At 42.5% G+C, this 10,706-nt stretch overlaps 1 pseudogene across 1 annotated transcript; it reads left to right on the top strand.

Moving 5' to 3' along the window:
- The first annotated feature begins 3,864 nt into the window (after positions 1-3,864).
- On the top strand, positions 3,865-10,304 carry LOC100279202 (transcription initiation factor TFIID subunit 4b pseudogene; annotated as a pseudogene). Its single transcript, NR_153842.1, has 11 exons — positions 3,865-4,314; positions 4,405-4,907; positions 6,109-6,167; positions 6,726-7,180; positions 7,292-7,516; positions 7,661-7,800; positions 7,992-8,065; positions 8,634-8,716; positions 9,691-9,817; positions 9,932-9,947; positions 10,041-10,304. The product of NR_153842.1 is annotated as a transcription initiation factor TFIID subunit 4b pseudogene (transcript).
- Positions 10,305-10,706: the final 402 nt, after the last annotated feature.

The following is a 10,706-nucleotide window of genomic DNA, read 5'->3' as shown; positions in this document are numbered from 1 at the left end:
TTGAACTAAGAAACTCCATGTACTCAGGATCATGAGTCTTGTTGCATTGTAGGTGTTTCTTTACAATATCCTTCTTAATGAAATCATGATTATGTTCTAAGTGGACCAGATCGATTCTTACGGCTATAATATTTTCTTTTGAGTCATCATAGATTTTTTTAGTTTCAAACCAGCCTTGCATTGTGTTCTCCTCGATGATGTATTACAGATTCTTGGATTACTAGCTAACCTTTTTGTATTTCTACCCTCCATTGAACAATTTAACCACTTACAGTTCTTTCTCTTCCTATACTTTTTAAGTGGAAAACTAACCTCATATGCGTAATGACTGTAAAAATTGTATGCCTCATCGACATTTCCAAATATCATACCGATCCTAGGCACCATGGTTGGATCAATACTTTCAGGCTGTGAATTAACATAATCATAAATACAATTAATGTTATATTAGTTATACTCTTAATGTCATTTAAATTGTATAATAGACATAACATAAGATAAATAACTTACATGACTTCGGAGGATATTAGGTGTATCTTGTTCATGATCACTAATGGTCCTCATAGGCACCATTTGATTTGCTGCTACCATTGTTTCAATTACTGTTGTATTGCCATCATTTTCCCCGGGCACTCTTAATTCTGCAGGTGGTGTAACTATATTTATACGTGGAGTCGCTGCACAGTTTGGAGATACTAGTCTTGGTTTGGGCGCTGCTGGTAGACCAATGCATGTGTCTGCAAGCCGGCCATCATATTTGACTGATTACTATATGAACTGAAGTAATTATACAAATGCTAATGTACCTGATTCAGCTCTGTGCAATGACGCAGAAATATCCTCGCCAGTTTCTTGTTCTCTGCCGTCAGCCATGGTAAACAAAGCAATACAATGTGCTGCCAGTTTCCTTTTTATATGCCCTGTGCTAACCAATCTCGTGTACAATGTTTACACTATTTTTTACAGTCATTTACGGTCTATAAAGTCTATTCCTGCATGCCCGGAGATATTGTCGGACACGTGATAACAACCCGAGAGAATTTATCTCGTTTTGTTGAAACAGTTTAGTATTTACTCAAATATATGTACCTAGTTACGCAATTCTATATACATATTTATGCCTCGCGTATCTGCTTACGTGTCTGCCATGCGATATTTTCGGGATGCTTCAGTTATGGTTCGCGATTTTATCGCGTATACCGTTTTACGCTAAAATACACACGTGTTTACGTTGTCTTGGATTATGATTTATACTGTGGTTCGACCAGACCAGTAAACCGCTGAACAAACCTGCGGGCTGCCCGGTTCTGTCTAATTGGCTGGGGCTTCCCGATACTAATGGAAGCCCTAGGCTTTCATTAGTTCGTCCCTATATATATATATATATATATATATATATATATATATATATATATATATATATATATATATATATATATATATATATATATATATATATATATATGGTATAACGGGAGCCCTGGGCTTCCAATAGTTAAAGGAAGCCCATGCCGACCACCCCTACAAACTGGTTCAACCCAGCGCGCCCAACGAGCCTGTCGGGTGCGCCACCTGCCCCACGTCTGTTAGCGCAAAAAAAGGAATGCATGCATGAGTCAAACACGATCCAATACATGCGCGTAAATTTAGGAAGAATATGTGTGGCGGTTTCTATTTTTAAATGCTTTATTTTCTCCATAAATTTAGGATCGCTGCAACAGCCATGCAGCTAGACACGTAAGGACCATTTTATAATATATACTTAGACTAAATATGGTATACTGTGTAGATAATTTTACAATTCGGTATACTGCATAAAAATCTGTTACCAGCTGCATGCGCATAAATTTATGATGAAAATAATGTGCAATGAAAGGAAATGAATTGCATGCATAGAAATAAAAAATCGTATTTAATGTTTAATTTGCTTCATAAATATAGTATCCCCCAACAACCATGCAGCTAAATACATTAGAACTAGTTTATGATTTATACTTATACTAATTATACTATATGGTGTAGGTATTTATGCAATTCGGTATACTGCGTAAAAAAATCTAGCATGTTGTACACTGGTGGACGCATCTCCAGGTTGGAGCGTAAAAACCTTAAGTTTTAAAAATAAAATCTCTCAATTATAAGCGTAAATACCTAGCCAATATGAGAGGTTGATAGCTCTGGTAGGTTGTTATTACGATCCTATTTTTATGGCAGATTCGAAAAATATGGCAGCCGCATGCATGCGGTTTCTATTTTTATACAGATCCAAAAATTATGGCAAAATGCATGCATGAGTCAAACACGTTCCCTTGCATGCGCGTAAATTTAGGAAAGATACGTGTGGCGGTTTTTATTTTAAATGCTTTGTTTCCTCCATAAATTTAGGATCGCTGCAACAAACATTCAACTAAACTCGTAATGACCATTTTATGATATATGCTGATACTAAATATGCTACACTGTGTAGATATTTATGTAATTTGGTATACTGCGTAAAAATCTGCTACCAGCTGCATGCACACGAATTTATGATGGAAAGAATATGCAATGAAAGGAAATGAATTGCATTCATAGAAACAAAAAGTCGCATTTAATGTTTTATTTCCTTCATAAATATAGGATCCCTCTAACAGCCATGCAGCTAAACGCATTAGAACTAGTTTATGATATATATTAATACAAATTATACTACACGTTGTAGGTATTTATGTAATTCCTTATACTGCGTAAAAAAACTGGCATGTTGTTCACTGGTGTACGTATCTCTGGGTGGAGCGTAAAAACCTTAAGTTTTGAGTATAAAATCCATCAATTATAAGCGTAAATACCGAGTCAATGTGAGAGGTTGATAGCTCTAGTAGGTTGTTATTACGATCCTAATTTTATGACAGATCCAAAAAATATGACAGCCGCATGCATTCGGTTTCTATTTTTATACAGATCCAAAAATTATGGTAAAATCGTGGGAGTTTCCATTGCATGCGCGCAAATTACGAACACCATAAATCAAGGAATTGCCTTTTCAATGTGCATGCAAAAAATACGCAGGCATCAAACTGATATAGGAACTTCGTGTTCAAGCATAAAATTGTACAGTTTTTAGCGTAAATAATACATGTGGTAGGCATAAAACACAATAATCGAAAAACATACAAATCGAAGGAGGTAGTCTCTGGAGGACGTCGTCGACGACATAAGCACAGATGTATGTCGTCATTCGGGCCGCCCGAACTGCGCCGGATCGGAGGATATCATGCGCGATCGTCGCTGCGCGCACCTCGCACCTTCCGTAACGCCGCTCGAACCTCGCGCCTCGTGTGTTGCCGTCGCTACTCGCACATCGAGGGGCGTCGCTTGCTCGCCGGCCTTGGAAGTGTCGCCGCCTCGGGGCCCCGGGGACGCCACCGCTTGCCCGCACAAGGGCACTGCCGTCGCTCGCCCTCTGGATCGGGGAGCCGCCGCCGCCGACCTGGGAACCGCCGCCTCTACTCTGGATCGAAGAATCGCTGCCACCGCACGTCGAGGTCGGGGAGCCACTGCACGTCGAGGTCGGGGAGCCGCGGCCACCGCAGCCACTGGCTGATGCTCCACCACCGCGCAAGCTATCGGGCAACCGCCGTCGTCGCACGCGCCGTCGCTAATGAATCGGGATGGGGCGTAAAAAACTGAACCCTAGCACTCCGGATTTTCTTTTATAGACGTGTGGACCTGGTCCGGCTCGACCGAATTGCACTGTCTGGCCTGGGCTTCCTCTAGTTATTGGAAGCTCAGGGCTCCTAATATACAATCTATATATATACTTCTTAAGAGAGGACCGTAGGCGTCCACACACCTGACGTTCTGCCTCCCACAGTCCCACCCGACATCCTCGCCCAGAACGCGTCGCTAATCTCGCGATCGCGCCTCGGCCGTTCCGCGCCTGCCTGCCGCCGCCCGCGATTGTAGCTCACCCCGACACCGTGCCCCCTCTCCCCTGGCGTGATGCCCGCCTCCCACCCCCTTCTCCGCACCGCACGGATCTAGCGCGGGAACTGCTCAGCCACGGCTCCGCACACCCTCCCTTCCCATGATACGGAGCTGTCCTATCCTGCTCGCGAGGCAACGAAAGGGTACGTGATCCTCTGTCTACATGGAAGGTGAGGCAGATCGGGGGGAGAGTGGCTCGTGGCAGTCGCCTCGATGGCGTCCTTCGCGCCGTCCGGCGAGGTGTCGTCCAAGCACGGCGTCGTCGGCTACGGGATCGTGGGTGGGCCCAACGGCAACGCCGTCGCGCCCGCTGCCAAGTCCACCGTCGTCGAGACCACCATCGAGAGGGTACGTGATCCTCTGTCTGACGTTCCCTCACCACCATCCATGCTCGTCTGACACGGGCGGCCGCCGCCACTGTGCCTGTGCTCGCTGCAGGTTATCTTCGATTTTTGGTTCCTGGCGCTCCTCCCCGCCGCTCGGGAACCACTCCACCGCTGAGACCGTCGTAACGATCGGCTCCGTTGTGGCCCGCCTGTGACCCCGTATCCGCTTGCGCTCAGCTAGGGTTCAGATCTAAAAATGGCTGATGACGGTGCGAGGAGGGGAATGCCCGCTGAAGGCTGAAGCTGCCCCCACGGGCTACAGTAGGTGCCATCGCTCGCCACACCGAACACCCCACTGCCCTCCAGACCGTGCTCCAGGGCCCTACGGCGATAGGAGGCCACTGAGGATGGATCAGTGCGGTACTGCTGCCTTCCGGAGGACGCCGAGCGCCGGAGAGGGGGCTCTTCTATTGGACTTGGAGCAAGCCCACGGCAACAACGCCGGAAGCAAAATGGCCTCTTCTCTAGAAGGACATGAGTTCGATCCACCGTAAGGAGGCGTGCCCGCCAGGCTCCATCTTCGGATCTGATCGCCCACCAAGTGGGTTGAGTTCGGTACGTTCCCTTGCGGGTTTCCATGCTCGTCGTCTTGTTTTATTTTTTTATTTCTTCCTTGTGCTCCCTGCTTCGAGTTTTATCTGAGACTTAGTGTCTCGGTCCTTGGCGATTAGCGACTTAATGTGCTGGGATGTGCTGGGTGTGTGGCATTTTAGACCATGTTAGGCAAGATCTGGTGTCAATAGTTTGCATATGCTTCTAGTGTGCCACGATTGCTACTTCTGCAGGTAAGCATGTCGTTCCCTATGCCTGGATGAACTAACAGTAGTAGATGTGTTGATATCGTCCTGTTGGTTTGTTGCTCATTATCTGATATTATTATTTGATAGTGCGCATCTTTGATGGGTTTGTGTTCCTACAACATTTATGCGGTTGAATGCTTCCTCTGATAATAGTTTACCAAATTGTTGCCCCATAGCTTTTTCATGGCCCATCTTTGATGTTGGTATCCCAGGAATGGCTGCAAGAAAAAAATATTCAATTGATTCCTTGATCATTTTCTTTCCAGATTAGTGAAAGGTCTCCCTTGCTTTATTTTCATCGAAAACAAAGCGAACCACAATCTTAGTCTCCAAGGTCAATTTCTGACGGTGGCACTCCAAAATCTAATCACGATGGCCTAATAGCTTGAGTGTTGAACACAATATTTCAGATTCATATCTATATGATACTTGGAGCAGCAATATGCATAGTGTCGCCGTTTTTCATACCCTGAAGTATAAAATATAGGGCACATACTTACATGTCAAAATTTGTTATTCGAAGGAAATAACAACGTTCTTTTTGCTAAATGTTCTTTAGCAATTTGATTAGTCAAAGAGGTTGCTTGTTTTTTTGTGGGAACGAGACTCGGGACTCAGGAGCTCACTTGCATATACTAATTGTTTTCTTTTAAATGCACTTTACTTAATTATACCGACATATGTCATTGGAGCTGTGATGCCTCATCCATCCCTAAAGTTGTATAGAATTCATCGCTTGGATCAATAAGTGTTGTCTAACAGGCAAAAATGGGTGCTTAGGATCTTACCACTGTTTAGTTAAAATTTAGATAGATAAAGAGCACTGAAGATTGTTAGTTAATTAGGACCGACGCTTTGAATCATTAGACCAAGGAATATGAATGCGCAAATTCAAATGTACTACACCTTTTAATGTACGTACATATGTATTAATATGTTTTATGTTTGGAGGATAGGATGACGAGAGTTTGCCTGCAACTGATCTAAAGGTTAGAGCGAGCGGCATGTGATGCGGGTATGTACATCGTTGTTCCAAAATTCATGTGTTTGATGTCGGATTGCGTGTAGCTAGCTGTTCATAGTAGGGATTAGCGCTGAAAAAATTGGGGGAAAGCAAAGTACACTGGTGACCTCAAGTTCAATCGAATCAATATGACACATTAGTTAGACTGTTTGCCTATCTTAGAAAAATTGATTTTTGTTCTTTTTACTACTAAAGCCTTACTTCTCTCTTCTGTGATTAAAGTGGTGACCAACTTGGAAGGGAAGTTCATATGTCATTGTTTTTTTACTGGAAACTTTTGGTCAATCTGTCCAAGGACGAGAAAATTCTAATAAACATATCAGAATCACAGAACAATAGAAATATGGACTGTAGTAGTAACTTTTTTCCTACCAAACATCGGTTTGGATATTTTTATTACTACTGCACCCAAGTAATACTAATTTTCTCTTATAAGATACATACTGATGCAAGTCAGTAAGTCACAAGTAATCACATGGGATTTTTTATTGTCTTTTTTATAGAACTTGCATGAAAGCTATTAATATGCTTATCCTATATTTTTAACAGATAAATGAAGTCAGCAAGGAATACTTCTTAAAAACTGTAAGTAATATTGTTGGTGATAAATTGCTTAAGCAAGCTGCTTCACAATATCAAATGCAGGTAAATAATATTTCCACTTCATTGTGTTATATGTAAACATAACGTGTCTTGCCACCATAGCTTTATATTTTTGGTGTGATGCAATCTTATTAGTCATTCTTACCAGCACTTTTTGTTTTGTTTTGTGGGTTATTTACTCATGTTTGCTCAGGCACAACGAAGCCCTCAGACAAACCCAAGCAACTATTCTTTATCAGGTCAAGTTTCTGGTCAGCAGACTGCTCCCAGTGGTTCTGTGACAGGAGATGAACAGAAGGGATATCCATGGGCGCACACCATCCCTATGAGACAAGCTATTGCCAGCACTCGACCACCTCAATTTCGGCCTTCCTCGTCTGGCCAAATGCGGAGTAATACGGGTAATCCACCTTCACAAACCAATTTGCATAAGGCTAATAAAATGGGAAACATGTCAGATGGGAAAGGGGTCCATATGTTACAAACTCATCCACCCAATAACTCCATACCAGTACAAACAATGCAGCATCACGTGCAGCGACCACAAACATCTTCACCAGTGTTTGGGGCAAATAGTATTCATGCACGTCCATTTCTGCGGCCAGTTGGAGGTCCAGCTGCACCATTTAGACCACAAATGGCAGATTCCAATCCAAGAGCACACTTGATTCAGGGAGCTGTGACCACAATATCTAGGAGTGTGCCAAAACGATCCATAGTGTCTGGAAATGCGCCAGGTAATCAATCTACAAGGCAACAATCAGCAAACAAGGAGCAAAAAACTATTTCTTTTGCTCCAACAACACACATGAATAATGAAACTGTTAGCCAAAACTCTAAATTCTCACATAATTCTTTTGCTGTGATGCATGCAAAACAAGTCAATCAAGCCTTGGGATCTTCAAAAGTCAGTGCTGGCATGGAAAGCCAGTCACAACAATTGAGTGCGCCTAAGCCTTTAGCTGCAACAAGCTTAAGTCAGACTCAATCTCATGGCATTCAAGAAGAGCCTAAAATTCAGGTATGTATTAATTTGCTATTGTGTTGCTATGTTTTCTTGTACTTTTAGTTGCACATAAAAATCATTTCGGACACTACTGCCTGAAGTTTTAATTTGTTTGATAATTTGCATTATCTTTCTTATTAAGTTATATGAAACCCTGAAATTTGTTTAATGGCCAATTTGATGCTGCCCTATTTGACCACCCTCAGGGGAAGAAACAACTATTATTCGAGAGTTTGCCTGCAACCGATCTAAAGGTTAGAGCGAGCGGCATGTGATGCGGGTATGTACATAGTTGTTCCAAAATTCATGTGTTTGATGCTGGATTGCCTGTAGCTAGCTGTTCATAGTAGGGATTAACGCTGAAAAAATTGGGGGAAAGCAAAGTACACTGGTGACCTCAAGTTCCATCGAATCAATATGGCACAGCAGTTAGACTATTTGCTTATCTTAGACCTCAAATTCCATACGTTCGACATCTATGAATAGAAAATTTTGACACTATATCTTTGAACAATTGATCTCTCAGGAATATATGAGGTCTTGGAGTTGAGGGATGGAGGATCTGATTATTTTGGCAAGGGTGTTTATCTTAGACCTCAAAGCTCAATCTAGCATGCTCTTCGCTCTGTTTTACTTTCCATGATTCGTTGAGTATCTATGCAGTTTCTGCACGATTACTATGAGTACGTGCTTTCATATATTGTTTACTCGATGACTTGAATAGTTTACAACGTATGATTATTGCTTAGGACCCTGCACTACTAAATCAGGGGACTGGCTTGAGTCAGAAAAACTTAGGAACCAAGTTTGCTCTCTAAGTTACTGACTTCATTTTCTACTGTTTATAGATTACGAACTGAACTTAAATCAAATACTTCAGTATTGGTCTCTAGAGAGGAAGCTCTGCCAACCATTATTAATAACTGAGAAGGTATGGAGACACCTTTGTTTTGCTGTAATTTTAAACAAATAAGTATCCTGATGATAGTGATGTTTTGGTAGATCATCTGATAATCTCTACTACTCTATATGACCATATGCACTTGACATTCAGAAAATTGGTTTGACATTCAGGCAAAGTAGGAATGACTGGGGACTGGCTTGAGCATTTAACTTTTGCAGTGTATTTGCTTCCATTTTTTCTTTTGCAATTAAACCTGGTCCTGGTAAGCAAGCACGAAATGACCCCAACTTAGCGGCACAATAGTAGTTGTTACACCCTCAGTAGGGCGTGCCAAGTTTGGTGTTTCAGCATGATTCTTGTCATACACGGGCATCAGCATTGTTGATTGAGCCGTCTCGCTGAGGAGGGGGCTCAAGTTCCCTAGAGGACCAGTGCTTGATGGGTTGACGTCCTTGGGCCCTAAGGTTCTCTCGGTGCTGATTAGGGGAGCTGCACCACCGCGATCAGCCTCAGTAAGTGGCTTGTGGGTGTTGGGATCAACGCCTTTCTGCCTCAGCTTCTTCTTGCTGCACGAGAACCATAGATGCTTGATCTCTTAGAGGCTGCTGCCCTGCAATTTGTCTTCACGAATTTAGTTAATTGAAGTTGACCGAGAGGTATTTGAGAGACAAGAGGGGTTTCAGCTGGCAATTGGAAATGAGAAAAATGCAGAGGGAGGAGAAGGGGATGATGGATTGCTTCTTTGGAACTATGCTATATAAAAGATTTTTTTCTAGCTTGACTTCTAGCATTGGTTGAGGCATGAGCATGGATGACTGAGCATGTAATTGTCTTCCAAATTCTGCTTTAGTTCTCATATAATCTTTGTTCCACTCTCCCTGTGTGCTATGCCATGATCTGGAATCATCTCTGAACTCTTCTTGAATACTGAATATTCTGATACTGATATCAGAACATGTATTTGTTTAACAAAAAATTATATCCTGACCTACTGTTTCCAGATGTTCGCGTACAGGGAGACGGTGTTGGAGGAGGCACATCAGGGCATGGAGCTACATGAGCACTGCCGCCATATAGTTGACAACGATGACCAACACTGTAGATTCCATTCTCTGTGTGTACACCAAGGTATCGGTGTCTCGTCTCGGACCATGCCCTTTCCCTTCCCTTCCTTCTCCGCACACGCAGAACCGGCTGATTCTCTTTCTTTTGCTTTCCTCCTCTTGGCCTACGTTGATCTAGCGATGCGCTTTTCACGGTATTTTTTCACTCCCTTTTTCCCTCTGTCATGTGAGATTGTACTGCAATTTTGTGCCAAAGTTGATGAAAAGCAGAATATTTGCGTCTTTAGGTTACTGCGACCGTGATGGGCATCTAGGTGCTCAAACCATCAGTTGGGCTGAGGAACACTGAGCAGCAACAACAATATCGTAAGGAGAGTGCATATGTTGGACAAATGGTATGCCATATCTTCAGTTCTCTTATGATGCTTCAGCGCTGCATCTTCAGTTTTCTCGGCTAAAAAGAGATCATAGTCAATAGTATACCTATGTGTGAAATACTGTCAAACTTGGTATATGGACCTCAGAAAGTATAGGAAAGCGCTATGCTATTTGCATGTTTGCTGGGAGAAAGAAAAGATAGATGAAGGTAATTATACAATTTCTAATACATTGTTCAGCTTTTGTTATTTCTGCCATATGATACACACTGGTCATGAGGACATGTCGATTGTAGTTCACTGGTATTGTTTTTTTCTGAAAGGAAGCGGCAAAAGACTTGCCTCTTCATTGTATTAGATTAGGAAAAATAAGATAATCCACAGGACCGAAACACACACCGGAAGAGAAAAAACAAAATCAAAATACAAAAAAGTTCACTGGTATTGTAAGCTTTGCAGATAAGAGCACAACTGTTTCCCCTCTTTTCTAAAAGGGAAGCTCATGTTCATTTCAGCAATTCAGCTTCAACCATTTGGCATTCATGTAATATTTCACAGGAGTTAAAGTGCACATAC

This window comes from Zea mays, chromosome 1 (genome assembly GCF_902167145.1).
Source record: "Zea mays cultivar B73 chromosome 1, Zm-B73-REFERENCE-NAM-5.0, whole genome shotgun sequence".
In the NCBI taxonomy this organism is placed as follows: domain Eukaryota; kingdom Viridiplantae; phylum Streptophyta; class Magnoliopsida; order Poales; family Poaceae; genus Zea; species Zea mays.
Note: the sequence above shows the minus strand (reverse complement) of the source record. Positions and strands in the feature narration are given on the sequence as shown.